Below are 20,889 nucleotides of genomic sequence, written 5' to 3'. Positions count from 1 at the left end.
TATGACAAGTTAGTAATCAAATTCGGGCATGTACATATAAAATGCTATTAGACGATTTCTCTTCATCTACCTGATAGCATGTATGGCCAAGCTTTCTAAAAAGCGCTTTTGGAAAAATACTTTTGGTGAAAATCAATTTGTGTTTGACTAATTAATCTGAAAACACTTCGAAGCAGCAATTAGTGTTTGGTCAATCTTTTAAAACGTACTTCTAAGTGTATTTTATCAAAAGTTATTTTTTCTTAGCTTCTGCTACTCTCCGAAAGCACTTATTTCTCCTAGAAGTTTGGCGAAATACCTCATTTTTTTAAAAATAAGAACTTTTGAAAAAAAAAAAAGCACTTTGCCCTCCAAAAAACTTGACCAAACAGGCTATAAATTTTGATGATTAGAATTATCCATTATTAATGGTGGAAAGAACTTGGCATCCCAAATATTGCCTTTTAAGCGATCGTCTACTCAGTTCTTCGGAGGACTTATTGCCGAGGTAAGATATGCATAAAGTAAAATAACTATAAAAAAATCTGGTTTTAGCGACGGACGAAATGCGAATTAATAAACACTTTCAAGAATTATCTAGCATATCCAACCTCATTTTCCTAGGGCTTTGATGGCACTATATATGTTATATCCACAAAAAGAAAAAAAAAAGGAAAAAAAAAAGGGGAAAAAAAAGTTCAATGAAATAGATAAGTAAAAGTAGCAACATCAATTAAGACCTTCTCCCCTAGTATACCTTTTTTTTTTTTTTTTCCATGACAATATCTCTTGAAATTGTTATTCATGATAACTGAATCCTAATCAAATATTACAATGATCAACCTTTACTAACATCACCATCTTCCTTAGCACCATCATTTACTTCTTCCTTTTCTTCTTCTCTCTTTTTTTACCTTGTCCTTCTTAGCATTTTCTTTTTCTTCTTCCTGATCAACCTTGAATTTTTCTTCCGCCTTTGCAGTTTCAAGAGCTTTAATCAACCTCTCAAAGCAAGTGTTTGCATCTTCCTTAGAAGACTTGGGCATCAAATTCTCAGCAACATCAGCGGGAGTCATATTAATTTCCTCCAATAAACGACGAATCTCAGGAAAGTAATGATCATGAGATGCAATGTCTAGATAATTATTTGCAAGCACTTTGAAGGACTCAAAGCAGCAATATGATAGCTCAATGTGTTTGTCCACCCTCCCTCTTCGAATTAAAGCAGGATCAAGCTTTTCGACAAAGTTGGTGGTGAAAATAATTAGCCTTTCGCCCACCAATAGCTGACCACAACCCATCAATGAAGTTCAAAAGCCTAGATAAAGTCACCTCACTTTGCTTTTTCTCTTCTCCTTTTTTCATTGTTTCCTAGATGACATCTTTCTTGTCTTTTTCTTCCTTCTTCTTCTTCCTTCTCTTTCTTCTTCTTCTTCTTCTTCTTCTTCTTCTTCTTCTTCTTCTTCTTCTTCTTCTTCTTCTTCTTCTTCTTCTTCTTCTCCCTTTGGCCAGTAAGATCGAGGGAGCAATCGATGTCTTCAATCACAATGATAGACTTACTAGTAGTATCTATCAATAACTTTCTTAGCTCTGTGTTGTCCTTAACTGATGTCAATTCAAGATCATAGACATCATATTGGAAAAAGTTAGCCATAGCAGCAATCATGCTAGACTTACCGGTTCCTGGAGGACCGTAAAGAAGATAGCCACGCTTCCACGCCTTGCCAATCTTGGCAAATGTTTGGAGATCATCGACAATCTCTTGTTTCTTGTTTGGCTCCATGGCTAAAGTATCGAATGTTGATAGATGTTCAAACACTACTTGGCTCCACATTCTCCTCCTGTAACCATAACCACCACCTCCCTTATTGTTTGTGTACAACTTTCTCTGTCTTTCTCTTATGGAAATCGCTTTCCCTTCATCCAACACATATCTCAAGTATGAAGTGGTGATAAGCTCGCGGTTCTTTCTGTGAAACTTGAGCTTGAAATACCTCTTCTCATCCTCCTTCGGGTACAAAGAAATTATCTGTCTGTTGCCTAATTGTAGGCTAGATATCCACCAAACCTGCTCGCCTTTATACACATCGGTTACCTGCTCGTGATCATCCATCGTTAGGACAAGAGATTGGCCATCTTTGCCAACATTGGCTTTGAGACGCTTAGATTGTGTGGACGAGTTCTTGCTTAGGTACCTTTCGATGGCTACATAAGCTTTACTACGCTCGAACCAACCATCAGTCTCATATTCATGAAATCTAATATGCATATAAGGGCAGAAGTAGCTCACGAGTTTATTCGTATACCTCCTAATATAACCACGAACTTCGTGAGGGAAGTAGTTATGGTACATGGCCCAGGTGAACATGATTGTTGCAATGGCTGGACCTAACTGAGTCCAAACAGCTTGCATCATCATCATATAAGCACGAAGAGTAATTGATCAAATTCGCAGACGTTCCTATGAGGAAATTAACTTTTATGATACTATATGATACTAGAACTCTTTCTCTCCTCCTTCCCTCACTTGGGATATAAATAGAACACTTGAAGTATGATTGTGCACTAAATAACCGCCTTATATAGAGCAAATATATACTAACCTTCTTAGGTCACTGACCTCCTAGTATACCTATAATTGTGTTATTATCCCACTAGTATACGTACTCGCGCGATGCGCAGGTTGTTTCAAAGAAAAAAAGAGCGTAAAGAGATAATTGTAACAACCTTATCTTTAAGTTTTGATCATCTTCAATAGTGCTAACTGAACATAAGCGTAGTGTCTTAAACAATATATATTTAGGTATATCATAATTAATTGTAACAAAAATGTGACTAAAGATCTTTATTAAAGCATAATAGTTTTCATGGGTGAATTACATTTTAGCATCAAAATTTGATGTCAAAGTAATGGTAAATCATTTGAATAAGGAGAACGCACAAAGACACAAGCATCATGCACTTACAACCGTCAATATTGTACTATCCAATCAAATAAATTTATGATCCAACTTCTTGTATTAATTTCTGAAATCTTCTTTATGGCATCGTGCAAAGCGCTACTCTGAACAATACAACTTAGAAAGAAATTTTTATAGTAGCTTGAGGAAGCTAGATACATCTGTAATTTTTACTGTGATATTTAATCCATTACTTACTGACCAAGTAGCTTAAGTAAAGTGATCTTAGTAAATCTAACCTTTTAAGTATTTAAGAAAACTTGTTAAAATACAAAAGATGATAACTGCAGTGCTTTCGAAACACTCTTATAATGACCCATTTTTACTAATTCAATAATGCAATATAGAAGCATCAGGCTAAAGGAAATAAAAGAGAAAGTTAGCTAATACATGATAAGCTTCCTAATAGAAACTTCCTTGTAAAAAGCGAAAACATAAGTTGACTTAATTAATATATATTTTGATAATGCCGTGCATTCTGTGGGTACCAAAATTAGCATCATGGGAGTAGATGTTGCAATCCACTACTATTTGTTGTTTTAGAAGACGTGAACTTTTTTCTAATCTAATGGTGGTACTTCTGGTAATTTCTAACATTAAGCTATTAGCTGGATATAATGGGTGAATTTATCGTTTCATAGGGGAAAAAAATCCATCTTACTGCAATCCTTGGTCAAAGTACGCATCTTTTTCATGATGTATGGCCTTTGATTATGCTCATTTCTTCTTTTCATCTTTGACTTCTTTAACATATTTAATTGTAAGCATTCTTGAAGCTATAGCCATAGCCATTAGCTCCCAGAAACGCGACTTGCATCATATGCAATGTAAACCTGCATTAACACAATCAATCTTAAGTTTTAGATCGAGGGAAAGTACTATTTTACACATAAAATCTATATTGTAAAGAAACATCCAAACAGTATGGTCAGCTGAAAGTATGTGCCACTATACAGGGTTCACTCAAACCACACGGTTTCAATTTCTTTGGAAAAAGATCTACAAATTATGTTGGAGATACTATCAGGATAATAAAATTGAAATATTTGATCTTTAAATATATCTACGAAGAAAATATTTATATTTAAAAGAATATCTACCTCCGACACAAATTCAAATTCTTTTATTAGTAGGAAAATGCATACACTATTGAAAAACGATTCCTAGCAAATGTACCTTATGTCCACAAAATCATCATGTATATAGCACTTATACTACATTTTTAAAAACTTTTTTTCCCAAAATTTGAAAAGTCATGTATATTCATCTCCTATTATCGATGCAAATACTTTTTTGTATTCCAATTCACTAACTAAAAATAGTAACAATTTTTTTGATATTATCCTAACAATTATGAATTGAGTTATGACAATTTCAAACTATGTCCTGAACATAACCAAATAAGTTGAGTTGTATTTGCGTAATTGTAATAACAAAAAAAGTCCCTTCGGGGACATCCGATAAATTAATTGAAACGATACAGAGAAGATTAGCATGGCTCCTGCACAAAGGATGACACACACAAATTGTAATAAGAAAAATTAACCATTTGGAATTGACCCCTAATATATTAATGAAGGTGGAATTCTTTCTTCTTTTTCGATGGTTTTCACTCAGCAATTTATCAGATCAACATTCTCTGCAGAAGATATGACATTGTAAAGTACAAATAAGGATAAATATAACAAAAATAAGGATAATTCTAGAGAAAAAATAAGGATAATTCTAGAGAATTGAGAAATATAAATTAGAATTGTATGCATATTCTGCTTATGCCATCGTAAGCATATTATGTTTATTTTTGCAAGTTTCTTCTTGTGATATTCCATGTCCAAGTGTTCTTGAAGTTGGATTTCATATGAGAAGTTGTAAAGTCTTCTTGAGGAGTAGAGAAGAGTATCAATGAGATATTTGAATTTTGAATGCTTGAAATCATTCTCAGTTTATGCTGTTGTTCCTTTTTCTCCTTACTTCAACCACTGGTGTTCCTTTTTCTCCATGATTTACCTTCTTCTGCCTTCACAAAAACACCAATCAAAGCATGCAAGCAATAGGTACTTTTTTAAAACAATTTTAGAAGTACCAAGTGTCAACCATATAAAATTGAATGTTGCCACTCTCATTTCAATTCATATATCTTTCTTTTCGTTCTTTATTTTTGTCACTTTCAGTAACCATGAGGAAGGAAAGTTTAGATTCAGAGTAAGAACCATTGGCACAGCTAAAAGAGTACACTCCAGAGAGAATTCATTTACTCTATTTGTTCATTAGTATTTATCACTTTTAGTTCCTGCTATATAAACCAAATGAAATTTGAATAACATGTTAGAAGTACTCTTTTTACATGTTGATAAAAGAAACAAAAATTTGGTGTGCCAAAATTTTAAGCAAAAGTGCACAAACAAATTAAGAGGAAGAGTACCTTGTGCTTCATCAAGATAAGCCAATTATATTGATATTTCAAAAGAACTTTGAAACCATTTTGAGCATCAAATTCAACACCTGAAAAGTGGAGAATACACCTGGAAGAGAAGAAGTAATGCTCCTGAAGATACTGTAGCAACTTTTATGGCTCAAATTTTAAAAAATATCCAATAAATATTACCGTTTATATAGGTTTGAATCATATAAATTAATAAAAGACCGAATAAATAAGCATACCTTGATTTGGTGAATTTGACGGAAATAAGGTAAAAGGAAAAATTATATTCCTTCCACCAAAAATATCAATCAAGATATCAATGTGTGTGCTTCAAGTAAAAAAATAAATAAAGTGATTCGTAAATTGCCGGTAGAAATGTAAACAGATTCTGAAAAATATATTTGAATAATGAAACACCAAAAATAAAACAGAAAGAAAATCAAGTACGTAGCTATGAGAAACGACTATATGTGCAAATCTCCAAAACAACTCACGTAGATGTAAATAATGCAATTCCGTTTTGCAGGCTTGTTCAAAAAACAATAATGAATTACATAAATCAATTACATCCTTTCACTTCTTTCTAGCTTACAGTATCGACTTTGTATTTTACTTCATTTACATGCATGAGCTTGAAGTGGTTCCTTACTTTGCTATGCGTTTTTCTCGAATCTTAAGACATTGAGAGATTTGATATCTGCAATAAAATATAAAATGTATTATTAATATGCAAAGATTTCACATGAAACAAATATTTAGGAGAAGCATGAACTTATTTTTCATATCAACTTTTAGCAATTCATATGAAAAATTAGTGGGTTTCATATTAGAAGCATAAATATATACTAATGATAAAGAGAAGAGGCATGATGAGAAAGTAAAAAAGTTGTGTAGAATGTGGATTGTTTTAAAGAAACACAAAAGATAAAGGGCAGCCTGGTGCACTAAGCTCCCGCTGTGCGCGGGGTCCGGGGAAGGGCCGGACCACAAGGGTCAAAGAAACACAAAAGATGATGACAATAATTCTGAAGATTACTTATCTTCAAGGCAAAAAAAGAGAATGAAAAGTTGTCGACACTCTACGAAGTGCTAGCTCTAAGTGTCATTCATTTTTTCAAAAACCACATTAGCACCTGCAATATTATATTGTGAGCAAAAGCTTCATGACGCTTCTTAAATAGGAAGCAACTAAAGGACCACATACCTTTAATTACATAAAGAATATCCAACTAACTGTGTGAGCAGACTGTTTTTTGTTACACATGAATTAGTGGGATTAAATACTGCAGATATCACTTTATCGGGAGTTTTGATTTTAACGATTTGTCTCATCCAACTAAGCAAAACAAATGAAAACCTCACTAACCAATAATATTTGAGGGGAACATTATTGGTTAAAGACCATCCTGTGTAGTCTAGCAACCATGGCATTTGCTCTTGGCCATGTGGAAGATTAAGACTGACATTCTCTATCACATACACCAAATGCCTCATTTGGCTGTCTAGTGATCTCATTTTCTGCAAAATATACGCAAGAATTACGAAAATGATTAAAAAAAATCAAACTAAAAGAGTATTTCTTATTTCTTCCAAGTATCAAGTGTGTACAAGTGTTTTCAAGTATGTACAATATGAATCCCTATGCCTCTATTTATAGTGCTACATATAGGCATACAAAAGGATAACAATAAACATGTCATTCAATATATGAGATAATGGAAGAACTATTAAGATGGTGGAAGATAATGGAAGAACCATTAAGATGGTGGAAGATAATGGAAGAGGCATTATATTTGTGTAGTGGACATCCATACTCTATATTTCATAACACTCCCCCTTGGATGTCCATAGATGATGTGCATTGTTAAAACCTTATTAGAAAAAAAATCCCGTGGAAAAAGTCCTAATGAAGGAAAAAGAGTATACATATCTAGTAATACGCTTTGAGAGCTGCCTCATTAAAAACCTTACCAAGAAAAACCCAATGGGACAAAACCTTGGTTAAGGGAAAAAGAGTACAACACGTATTTCACTCCCCCTGACGAAGACCAAAATTCAGATGTCGGAGTCTTCGCATTCCAATCTTGAATATCATCTTCTCAAGAGTTGAAGTTGGTAAAGATTTGGTGGTGCATAGAGGCATATAAAAGGGTAGATATAAATATGACATTCAACATATGAGAATGTGGGGAAGATATAAATATGACATTCAACATATGAGAATGTGAGGAAGATCATAGGTGAAGTGGGAGACATTACATTAAACCTTTGAGATCATGGAGGAAGTGGGAATTTATTTCTAGAGTGGTGGACATCCACACTTATTTTTTATAACACTCCCCCTTGGATGTCCATGTCTTAATAGATGATGTGTCTCGTTAAAACCTTACTAGGAAAAATCCAGTGGGAAAAAATCCTAGTGAAGGAAAAAGAGTACACATATCTCGTAATACGCATTGCTAGCTGCCTCATTAAAAACCTTGCCAGGAAAACCAGTGGGATAAAACCTCAGCTAAGGGAAAAAGAGTACAGCGCGTATTATACTCCCCCTGATAAAAGTATCACTTAATTCTTGGAGACAACACATCCAAATCTTGTATATCAACTTCTCAAATGTCGAGGTTAGCAATGCTTTACTGAACATGTCCGTCAACTTATCAATTGAGCGTATTTGTTGAAAACCTATTTCACCTTTCTGTTGAAGATCATGTCTGGAAAAGAACTTTGAGGAATGTGTTGTATTTTGTCTCCTTTGTTATATCCTTCTTTCAATTGAGCTATGCAAGCTTCGTACAATATTGTTGAAATCTTCATTTCCAAATAAACATCATATTATTGCAAAATGTATTGAATTATTGATCTCAGCCAGACACGTATTCCTGAATTGCTTTGTATAAGTATCAACAATTGACTGCCATGTCGAACGTCATAGTGTGGCAGTATCCTCATATGCAAATTAGTACTTGCTTGAAAACCAAACTTCATGTAATAATACAAATAATGCCCTGCATTTACATAGCCAACAAAACCTTGATAATAATTATTAGGACAAACAAATCTATATTAATAATTTCTTTTGCAGTATGCAATATAATATACTCATCATTATCATTAGGTCAAAATGATGTTTATTTATATTTAGCGACATCACAACCATTGGGGTACTCAATGGAATTGCTTTAACCTATATAAAGATTTGTGAAACTTTATTTTCGTAAACCTTAAATGCTTCAAACCAATTTAAATCCCTACGGATTTTCTTTCATTGTCTATATAGCCATATTGACATCAATGAATTATACGCATTCAAAATTTTCATATATTGCCAGACTGGTAAGAAACCCCATTGCATCCACCACAGGAGAGTACATACGTCTCCATACAATAATGTCAGGACTTTTGCGAAAAATCTTTATGCCACAAGGCACAAGCCGTATTTTATTTTTACGGTTTTTATTTATCATTTTACTTTTCGCTCAAGAATCCATTTGTACCCCACTGACATTATACCTTGAGATCATCGGACTATAGGTCCAAAACATCACTTTTCCAAGTGAAACAAAATATACTTGAACTGCGTATTTTATTTGACCAATCATTATATTTGTCCATATTCTTTGACAGATTTGAATTCAAGATCCTCATCACTATTATAATATTGAGCACTACATTATTTCAAAGATACCTTCGACGGTTATTTGATATCGGTTCCAGTGCGACATAACTTATTGAGATCTCTTCATTTTTTATCAATCTCAGGTACCTGAACCTTTCCCAAGGTTTTATGAAGGTTATGTCGTGGTGCTCTTTAAAGCACTTGCCTCATTATATGACCATCTTGATCATTTGCTCCTCTCTTTCTTCAAGGAGTTTTATCTTTGGAACCGATCGGTCTATCGCCATAGACTCTGTTCTTCGAGGACATTAATTCTAATTGGAATTGGAGCACTTATGGCTGGAATATAATATTCACTTTTGGGTCAGTAAATGCATCTGGCAGTTAACTTGAATTATCTTTTAAACGAGGATCATACCAGTGATAATTCATTACATATACCTTATTTTCCAGCTGATTATCATCCCTCCCCCTAATGTTAGGAAATCTAACATTTACCTCCCAACCTTATTTGGGACCCATCTTTGTGCGTTGTGGTGAAGCAATTAAATCATATACCGCACATTTAAATTTCTAGACAAGAATTACTTGGTTCCTGACCCTGAACCAACCTCGAGGAGAGGGTCAAAACTTGTTGGCTTGATGCTTACAAGTGCTGCTACATATTAAATAATCTATCTCAAACCAAATTTCGTTTTGGGAGATTTGTTCTCATAATCAATTGATTAGCTATAATTGGAGGCATACAATTTCTGCTAAATCAACCTGGATATAAACCAGCATTATCAACTAAATTTCATAGTTTGAAACTGTGCTCTTAATATAACAATTGAGCAAACAACCTTGCAAAAATCAAATTGCAAGTTGATACCAATGCACATGTGACCATAACAAGATGCATCTATTAAAATCATATAATTGTAAACCGGTGCACATGGCAGGTGACTGGGCCCATATATATATATATATATATATATATATATATATATATATATATATATATCACCTTTTATACGTTCCAAAATCATGGGATACAATCCCAACCTTAGCTGGTAAATTAATCAATTTGTCATCATGAGAACAAGCAGCACAAGAGAATTCTCGAAGAATCTCTTTATTTCTTCAAAATATAACCACATGAATTCTCAATTATTTTCGCATCACATTTTAACCAGGATGGTCAACTGGTCATGCCAACCTCCATAGCATGTGATTCCATCATGCTTATATTTACGTGGTACAAATTCAGAGGAAAAATAGGCAACATTTCACATACATTTTGTTTACCCGCTATAGTTGTAGTAATATGAAGATATTAAACCTTCCCATAATTTATAGTCTCAATATCATTCATATTTGGCCAATGCCTTTAAAACTTAAAAAGTTTCTTTTGAGACTTACTACAACACCAATATTATGAACAATTTCATTCCTCTGGGTAGTAACAAATTAGCTTTTCCAGAGCTCCCAATTAATTAGGTACTACCACAGATTTCATAATACCATCCATACGGTGAACATCTTCTTTAAGGGAGTAATTGTCATTATGGTCATGGCCAAAACCTTTAAAAGCAAGACTTATTTCTTACTTTTACCCTTCGTTAATTTATAATATATAAAACATGCCACAACATTTGTGGCGTACTAAAAACACGTGACCAATGACCGTTTGTGCAGAAATAAAGTTATTTTTTTTTTCAAACCTCCCGTAGAGGTGAGTTGTGGTATCTATTCAACCACACATGAGTACGTCCTTATCCATAATTTTATCACCTCTTGACACATTCACTTTCAAGAATGGTCGAGCATTCACGATACTTATCACAAGTCATTCTCTCCAGAAATAGACTATAATCATATGTATGTGCTTCATAAATTTTATTATAAGCCTATAGTCATGCCTTGTAATTTATTATATTCACATGATCCACCTCAACATCACTTTGAACAGTCAAGTGCGCCGCCATATTATATTTTTTCTTTTGATGGAGGATTTACAATATTTATCAAATTAGGTCTTGTGCCTAATAACTTTTCATAACATATTGATGACAAAAATTACCTTCACCTTTAGAAGGACCATTTAGAGAACTCATAATGTCCTTCCACTTATATTACCACAATGATGATTAACATTATTTTGTCCTTTGCCACGTCCACGTTCATTCATTTAACCACTTATTTTCATTTGGAATTATTATGAGCTGCCACCACATTCCCCTCATGGAATGGTGCATATGACGGGCTTTATGATTTTTCATCAAATGCAAATTATTTTGCCTTAGTCATCATTACATCATCAATATAGTGCATCGGGACTCAAAACCAACGTCTTGTCCATACAAAGGCATGTTAGGCCATAAATTGATGAGACTTGAACTCAATATCTTATATTATCATCATAGTGCACCGGGACTCAAACCCGATGTCTTACCCTCTTGATGCGACAAGACTTCAATCCATCATTTTACCCTCAACCAATGACATAATAGGCCAAATGTACTAGGACTCGCCCTCGAGCCTTTGAAATATATCACCACCATCAATGGTTATAGACTTAACCAAATTTAGTCATAATAAGATTTCAGAAAATCAACATGAAAATCTTTTTCTTTATTCTTCGGTACTTTTCTGAAACATTTAAAAATGTTAGCACCACATAAATCAATATGTAAAGCTTTCAACGCAAAATAAACCTATGTGTTAGAATTGATATCATAGAAGGAAAAACTGAAAGGAACAAAAGTATCTCTACTTGAAAGTATAATAATTTAATCTATTTCATGATATGTTGTAGATGTAAATTTCTACCAGATCTTATGTCTGTTTTATCTTCTCATCTTAATTAAATTGTCAAAATTGAAATCCGTATTGAAACTTCATATGTCGCTTTTGGATAGGATGATCACCGAAACACCCATAGTGCCATAAACTTTGGTAATCTAAACCTGACGACCAAAAGGGTATAGGAGGTCAGAACCGTGAATGTTATAATAACACCTACCACATACGCTTGATAGAGAAGATGAACGGAGCAATTCGTGCTGATAACGTGTTGTAAAATCAAACTAAAAGAGTAACAATATTAAAGGATGAAAGCAACATAATTAGAGAGATAAAGAGAGACAAGAGAGGAGAGTATTTCTTATTTCTTCCAAGTATCAAGTGTGTACAAGTGTTTTCAAGTATGTACAATATGAATCCCTATGCCTCTATTTATAGTGCTACATATAGACATACAAAAGGATAACAATAAACATGTCATTCAATATATGAGATAATGGAAGAACCATTAAGATGGTGGAAGATAATGAAAGAACCATTAAGATGGTGGAAGATAATGAAAGAGACATTATATTTGTGTAGTGGACATCCATACTCTATATTTCATAACAAGGGGAACATTATTGGTTAAAGACCATCCTGTGTAGTCTAGCAACCATGGCATTTGCTCTTGGCCATGTGGAAGATTAAGACTGACATTCTCTATCACATACACCAAATGCCTCATTTGGCTATCTAGTGATCTCATTTTCTGCAAAATATACGCAAGAATTACGAAAATGATTAAAAAAAATCAGCAATTACCATAACACAGATTTTGAAGACCATCACTTACATTCCCGGTTTCTGGATTAGGACGGTTCTGTCATCATGGTCACAAAAAGTTGCTCTAAAAGGCTTCTCGGTCTAGCCGCAATTTCATGCTAACAAATTGCAAACTATATGTTCAGCAAATACATAAGTAATTTTAGGGACATAAAAATCTACAGAAGTCTGCACATGAAAAGGCAGAGCACTCAAAGATATACCAATTCGTTTCTCAATTACCATATCAATTGTCAGTTGATCTCATTCTCCATCTCACGTCATAGCCCATAATGGTGATTGGTGAGATTCGTTTTTTCAGAAAATAGGATAGACGTATGCAACAATTTGAGTTTGAAACTGACCTATAAAGAAGGAATGACGACGTGAGCTTGAAAACTCAGCTTTGCCTATCCCACATATCTTCGTGTCAAGCTATCAGTCCTCGCAAGTTGATAATTTTTTAGTAGTTATTAGCTAATTTGAGAAAAACACTATTTTATAATTAAATTGCAGTAGTTGCAGGAAATAGAAGAAGGAAAAACAAAGAAACAAATGGAGAACTAATAAAGAACAACTAATATCGTTCTATGATAAGAAGTTGATAAAGAAGCTTAACAATATATTTCCTTAGAATCAATGGACAATTCTTTACTTGAATAGGACTTTTATCATATATGTTATATACAAAGAAAAACAAACCTCTATGCTTGAAAGCAAATAGCAGATCATACGATTACTATAGGAAACATTTGTACTACTTTTTTTTTTCTTTTTTCGAATAGACAGTGGGATTAAGATGTTTACCTCTTTTTAGTTTGAGATTGAAGGCTATTTCTATCGAATAAGTCTCCTGTAAATCGCTGCAACAATATAAAAGTTCAAACATGAAAGGAAATTTGAGAATCCGGATACAGATGGTAAATGGGGCAGTTTCTGTCGATTAAGTCTCTTGTGAACCGCTGGAAGTTCATACATGAACAAAAATTGGAGAATCGGGATATGCAGATGATAAATGATAAATGGGACAATTAGATGTATATAGATTTTTTTTTTCCTTTTTTGTCTTTTTCCCTTTTCTCTTTGTTTGTGCTTTTTTTGGCTCTTCCTTTTTTTTTTTTTTTTGATGCAAATAAAAATGAGATGCAACACTGTAAAATTCTAAGTAACTGTTCGGATGTTCCACTGTTGTCCTGATTTGGTGGAACCAAATTATTTATGCGCTATTTTTGTTTTTGTTTTGTTTGCATTTATTAACTTTACCACTTGGCAACTTTCAATTATTTTAAAATTTAAATTCAAAACACTAACTAAATTAACTAATTAATAGCTAATCTAACTACTCTTTGTCCTAAAACTATCCTGTTTTTAATAATATATAGATTTAAAGATGTTACCCTCTTAAAAGTCGGTTACCCTCCAAGTATACTATAATTTTGGTAAGTGTAATACATTGACATTCAATTTTAATTTTGGTTCTCCGTATATTATGTTAATTTAATAGGCTTCTTGAATTTTAAACAGAGTTAAAAATCTTTATTCATTATTGTTATAAAATTTAAAAATATTTTCTTACTATATTTAATATTATTTTGTCATTTCATTTGGCAAGATACTCTAATTACATTATGTAGATATTTTATATAATTTAAGTATTAGATTGTCTATATAAATTAATTATATAATATCTTTTCTAAAATACAAAATGTATTTAATATTTGAAAGTCATGAATCATTTCAAAAAGAATTGTCTAAATTACATAAGTGTTTAAATTACTAATTTATAACCATTTGCGCCTTATTATTTTATAATTAGTCCATTTACAATATTACTTTTATTTAGTTCAAAAAGCTTAATTAATTAATTTAAGACATAATTTACGAGTTCTAAAATATGAGAGTGACTATATTAAGAGCCAGTTTATGTTTGGCCCGATCAGTCGTCGTGCTCCTTTCGGGGGTAGGTGATTTCATGTTTAGGTTTTTTCTTCTTTTCCAGTTTTGGGCTATTTTTGTTAATTGATCTACTTAGTGTTGGGATTATGAATTTTTTGGGGACTTATTTAACGGGTCATTCGCACAAATGGCCTGTTTTGGGGTGGTCTTTAACTTTTTCCCCTCAAATTTGTGGTCTTTAATTTTCGCCCTTCAGCTCCAGGCATAAGTTTATATTTCATTCAGCATAAGTTTAGATTTCACTCGACTTACGTGTCATAATATCCCACAAGATATGCCGGATATGATAAAACTTTCAACGCTTAACAAAATCTAAAAAATACTACATAACTTATGCCGCATAATTCAATTCCTATACAACTTATGCCGAGCGAGGTAAAAGTTCAGTTTCCGGAGATAAATGTTACAGAACTTATGCTTAGGGGTAGCTCAATGATATATGTGGCCTAAAGCGAAACTTCAACAAGAGGCCTTAAGTTTTTTGGTAAGAGAAAAAATTCATATAGTATAACTTTATTTGAAATTAATTTTTCTAGGTTTTTGAGATGCAAAATTATTACAATAATTTGTTTATAATCGATTTCTTCCAATAGTTCGTTTTCAATTGATAATATAGCTAATCTATTGATTTTCTTGAAGATACCTATCGTTTTCCCACCAACTTCTTCTTTTTATTTTTTATTTTTTTTAATCGTCTAACTTAACTATATCACCAATTTGCTCATCTACAGTAAGTTCTCCCATATTTTCGATTGTAGTATTTTTATTGTTTATTAAAATTTATCAAGGGTTTCATTTTGAGATTTTATTCGAGTTCAATCTTTCTCTTTTTTTTTTTTTTGGAGTTTTAACTATCCAAATTCATACTTTCTAGATGACATTTAAACTTTAAAAGATACTAAAAGGATAATACATACTATGGAGAAACAATATAAAAAATAACAAATTCTAAATGCAAATTAAAAAAATATAGAACAATCAAACCTGACTCGGTAAATATAAAACTTGAATATTATTTTCACTGCTTGAGTATTCTTGATGCAACCCTTGAATTTGAGAATAAAAATAAAAGAATTGGCAATTGACTTTTTTTTTTCAATGAAAAGCAAGACTTGAAATCCGGAGAATTGGAAAATGGAGAAAGAAAAATGTGAAATATAAAAGTAAAATTGAAGTACAAGTTGAGAGAGAACAATAATAAAGGGTAAAAATAATATGAGCCCCATGATAATGATGATTGTGCATAAATGAAGAAAAAAGGCCAATTTACACGTAATGTTATGAGAAAGATTCCCAAAAATACTTTCACTTCCAATCTTTATGAAAATTATATTTTTAAATAATATGTATTACTTACAAGAAAATTTTGGGTCCCCCCATGATGATGGGGCCTAAAGCAACTGCTTGGGCTGCATTACCCTCGGCCCGACCCTGCTTATGCTGAGCGAAGCATGTTGTGATAATTTCATTAAATGATCAGCAGGGACAAAAATTAAAGACCACATGTAAAAATCAAAGATCAGTGCGTTTGAAGGGAAAATCCATGCAAAAACTTCTTATTTAAATACATCATTGTATTATTGACCTTTGTAGAAGTTGCAAATATGGCCTATATATAAAGAAACTGTCAAATTTTGATTTAGGTTAATTTTTGAATCAAATAGAAATTTCAGAATCCCATAAACTGCTTTTATTGATCATTGATGATCATTATCTCTGGACTTTAACACTTTTGATCTATTTTCTCTTCTGAATATCAAATTTCTTTTTGATTTAGTCAATCAACTCTACTGTAATCCAAGTTAGTTGGAATCAGTTATATTCTCTGTATCCGTTTTGCTATAATCATGTCATTCAGTATGAAGTATTCATCAAAATTAAACTATTTTTTATTGATTATCAACTTATTGGAATCCTCGTTCTTTATCCGGGTTTGAGATCAACTATGTTTTTGAAACTAAAACACGTAGGTGATGATATGTTTTCTTTATTTGGCTTCAACTTTGCATCTCTAAGAAGAAACATAAGGACAGGAAAACCTACCTAATCTTCATCTATGAATTTCTTGATGGCAGAAATTGTATTTAGTTATGGCCTTTTCTGTCAATTATTTTCAAGTTTCTCATACACAGCCACAGGAAAGAACTTACACTTGAGCTTTTGTTGCATTTAGGGGTATGCCTGAGTGATCAATAAAGTGGGTGAATTTAAGGGTATGATCAAGCAGTCAATAAATTGAGTGAAAACTATGAGAAATTAGTACTCAAATTCGAGCATGTGCAAAAGTATGTTGGATGATTTTTTTTTTCCATTTGTCTAAATCTTGATGGACAAAGTTACTTATTACCTATGCTAAAACCTAACAAAACTTAGTCTTGTCAAATATAGCTTGTTATGCCATTGTCTTCCTCGTTAAAAGTTCTTTTTGCACATAAATAGGGGTGTCAAATGGGCCGATTGACTTGAATTTTGACGGATCAAATTGGGTTGAATTAATAAATTGGCTGGTTAATAACCTGTCCAAAAGTTACTTGGATTGAAATGTGTTGGGTTGAAATGGGCTAAAAATCGAATCATAACCTAACTCGTCCAACTCTCACTAAGTTTTGAATTCTTTGTTTTCTAGTATCAAATAAAAAAATGTCTTAAATTTATTTAGACAGTTTCTCATAGGCCAATTGGGTTGCATATCAGTCCAATTTTTAGACGGTCGGAATTGAGCGGTCAAAATGAGTTGAGTTAACAAAATCAGCAGGTCATTAAAACCTAAGCTGGTTGGGCGGATCATGATTTTGTGAGTTAATTTTGCCATCCCTACGCATAACCATCTACTATTATAATTCTCCCTTCTTCTTGTATTGAAGATTCCTTCAAGTGGAAGTAAGGTGTATCACGACTAAATGTATCCGGTTCAGGTAAGATTTCTCATCTCTCATAGGTATTTGAGAAAATTCAAGGATAGATTACGTAAATCTTACGCCGAGAAGCCTGTGGTGCTTGTAGAACACAAGTTCTCTTCTTGTGGTAGATTTGGAGGTTTCCTTGCTATGAAGTAACCTTAGATTGGAATGGATTTATTGTTTGAGGTAAGAATATGCTTCTCCTTCATGTATTTGAGCTTGTAGAAGTCATAGCTAGCTTGTACGGTAGAAAACCCGTGAAATAAAAGTCGAAAATTGTAGTTTTGTTATCGTTGTTTGTTGAACTGTTTTGAAGATCCCCTTAGGGTATTTTGTGGCTGAAAATTCATGGAATAAACTGAGTATGTTGTGGTTGCTGTTTTCAACAAGTTCTGGGAGTAAGAAAGGGTTTAAAGCTATAGTTTTGTTAATTGTAAACTGAGCTTGTCACTCGTTGTGTTGTTGCTTGAGTTGGAGGTTTCTTCAAGGTGAAGTAAGCCCAAGATAGGGGCTTCTCGTGTGATGTAAGGTAATATTCATGCCCCTATCGTTTATAAGAGTTAGTTTAGTTCTACGGAAGGTTAGATGGGTGAAGAACATGTTAAATATCGACTAGAAGCCGGAAACGTGTTTTAGTAATGTGAAAAATCAGTATAAGGTTGCTGAACTTTATGGACTGTTTTCTTGTTATTTTGTGAGATAAGGCTGGAAAATTGGATAAATATACTTGTCATCATGTTATAGATATTGTGGAGTTAAAGTAAGAAATTCATAAGGGGTAACAAGGGTTGTATGGGTTCCAATACGAGCTTGCCGCTCGTCGTGATATGTTGATGAATTGTTAATGATATATTCTATCTTGTTTTTGATATTGTTCTTGTTGTGTTGCTCTGGTTGTTGTTGATGATGTGTGGAGTGGAGGAAGTCAAAGTCATAGGGGAGATGCTGCCCAAATTTATTTAGACAAGCTACTAGCTTAGAGCTACGAACTTAGTTCCTTCTTGGCATTAATCATGAACCTTATTGTATTGATGTAGATTGAGTTGTATCGTGGGCTTCTTTGAAAGTAAGGATACAAGGAGATCGAGGAATGTAAAGGCTACCCTTCTTTCTTTGTTTGGCATGATTCCTTATCGAACGAGTCCCAACCAAGTGCACAAAAAAGTGCCACTCACAGAGATTCCATGTCTATGTCGTTTCATGATATTCGTATATAACTTCCCTCGTCGGGAGTTCACTGTCAGTTAGGATTATTGCTCATCTAGCTAGTAGATAGAAGACTAGTAGATAGAAGTGAGATTGTAGAGTCTATAGAAGTATACACTTACCTTCGGGACTATGATATTCTTGCCTTCGGGGCTATGATATTATCCCCTTCGGGGCTATAATATGCTTGCTTCGGGGCTATTAGCCATACAGATGCCTTTGGGGCTATACAGACGCGCGCTTGCCTTTGGGGCTATGATTATACATATAGACTGCCTTCGGGCTACATTGAGTGCCTTCGGGGCTAATCATGCATGTCTAGAAGCCTTATATGAGGCTAAGTAGTTTGATGTTGTATTATTAGTTAATAGATGTCAGAGGCAGGTAAGTACAGCCAGATTCTTTATTGACTCTTCAGTTTATGTTCATTTATCTTATATTTTAGTTCAGTATTAGTTTCAGTCGCCTTACATACTTGATACATTATTTCGTACTGACGTCCCTTTGCCTGGGAACATTGTGTTCATGCCCGCAGGTTCAGATAGGCAGCTGGAGAGACCACCTCAGTAGATTGCCGAGTACCAGCTAGAGTGGTAAGCTCCATGTCATTCAGAGTTACCCAGTCCAGTGTTTTGTGTTTATACAGATGATGGGTAGGTCGGGGCCCTGTCCCGGCCAAAGAACGGTTATCTTTCAGTAGAGGCTTGTAGACTTATTTTGTCAGAACAGTATGTATGTATAGAGGCCTTGTCGGCCCTTGTATATAGTCTGTTTTGGGTTTTGCTGCTTGCAGAGACTTATGTAGGCCTTGTTGGCCGTTCAGTTATGTATATACGCGGCGATGATCCCGCGTCAGTCGAGTTGGCTATCATTTACAAATATTCCAGTGTATGGCCTTGCCGGCCTAAGTTATGATATTGCGCTGATAGATCAGCCTCCTTGGCCTAGTTTGTCCTTCGGGACATAGATTGTACGAGTTTTAGCTTGGTTCGCTCGGGCCTAGCAAGGCACCGGGTGGCAGCCATGCTTCACCTAGGTTGGGGTATGACATTATATACAAATAGTTTGAGCATAATATTTTCTGTCTACTTACCAAATACAAAAAAATAAGTTAAAACATCACTTATTTTTCAAAGAAATATTTTCCTTTCATATCAAACACACTATTCCAGGAATATCTTTACAAATAAATAACCAATCTCATTAGGATTATGATGACACTATATGTTATGTCCACGGAAAGAACAAAAGGAAAACAGTTCAATGAAGTAGATAAGTATTAGTAGCAACATGAACTAAAGACCACCTAGCATACCTATAATTATGTTATATATCCCGTTAAAAGTTGTTATCCTATTAAAAGTCAGTTAACGAGAATCCTACTCCACGTGTACATAGAATTGTGCCAAGTGTAATAAAATCAGACAACAATAACGATAGTTACATTCATCGTTCTACAAACTACAAATCCAACAATCCGTACCAACTTCCTAGCAATGAAAGCTCGAAGATGCACTATCTTCACCATCACAATTATTCTATATTCGTCTCATCGACTATTGCATCGTTAGAGGAAAACGTAGAAAACTGCGTACACCTTTTGTTTACTCCAATATCCAACGAAGAGTTCGAAGAAAGTTTTTGGCCTATCCATAAATGCACTGAGTTGTTCCATGTTCTGTTCCTTGGTTATGAGGTAACACATAGATGGCCAGTTTTCTTCGAAGCCCTGAAACAAGTTCTGATTTTCTACAACAACGAAACAACGCTAACACAACATATTTGTCATTTAGCTTTTCCTGATAAGGCTGAAGGCAACGCTTCAAATATCAAAATTAGGCCTTTCAAAATATGACCACCTATAGAGTGGGCAGAAGTAGCGTGCTTGGCTTTTGATCGAACCATGATCATCCATCAGGAGGGGCCGATGGAGTTTTGAGGTACCAGGTTCATCTAAACCCAATAGTACTTATATGTAAAAATTTACTAAAATTATGTTATCGTGTATATAAATTAAAACTTATTTACTTTTTAGTATGGAAATTTCTGGCTTCGCCACAGCAGATATTCCGACTCTCCTTTCTAATGTTGTTCCTAAGTCTAGGTAATAGTGGATATCAAACTAATTTCCAATGTGTAGAGTAGCTCTTTATCATGCCAAAGCTGTGGATTCTTAAACAGAGACCAAATCAGTTAGTTGAATATATTACCTTCTCGTGATCATCAAGTGCATACCGTTTGTTCTGTAGAATATAGTTTATT

At 33.7% G+C, this 20,889-nt stretch overlaps 1 long non-coding RNA gene and 2 pseudogenes across 2 annotated transcripts; 1 reads left to right on the top strand and 2 right to left on the bottom strand.

The window, feature by feature from the left end:
• Positions 1 to 341: 341 nt before the first annotated feature.
• On the bottom strand, positions 342 to 2,562 carry LOC132602181 (AAA-ATPase At3g28580-like; annotated as a pseudogene).
• A 794-nt stretch (positions 2,563 to 3,356) lies between these two features.
• Positions 3,357 to 14,037, bottom strand: LOC132603255 (uncharacterized). Of its 2 annotated transcripts, XR_009568054.1 has the most exons (7): positions 13,373 to 14,037; positions 12,809 to 13,000; positions 12,566 to 12,684; positions 6,011 to 6,058; positions 5,362 to 5,461; positions 4,500 to 4,956; positions 3,357 to 3,772 (listed from the first exon to the last, which is right to left on the bottom strand). It is a non-coding gene; the product is annotated as an uncharacterized LOC132603255 (long non-coding RNA). The 2 variants fall into 2 exon arrangements; XR_009568053.1 differs by lacking the exons at positions 12,566 to 12,684; positions 12,809 to 13,000; positions 13,373 to 14,037 and having other exon boundaries at positions 6,011 to 6,281.
• LOC132604701 (U6 spliceosomal RNA) lies at positions 4,381 to 4,490 on the top strand (annotated as a pseudogene).
• Positions 14,038 to 20,889: the final 6,852 nt, after the last annotated feature.

This window comes from Lycium barbarum, chromosome 7, assembly GCF_019175385.1.
Source record: "Lycium barbarum isolate Lr01 chromosome 7, ASM1917538v2, whole genome shotgun sequence".
Lineage (NCBI taxonomy): Eukaryota > Viridiplantae > Streptophyta > Magnoliopsida > Solanales > Solanaceae > Lycium > Lycium barbarum.
The sequence above is the reverse complement of the archived record's forward strand: the minus strand, read 5'-3'. Positions and strand labels throughout refer to the sequence as shown.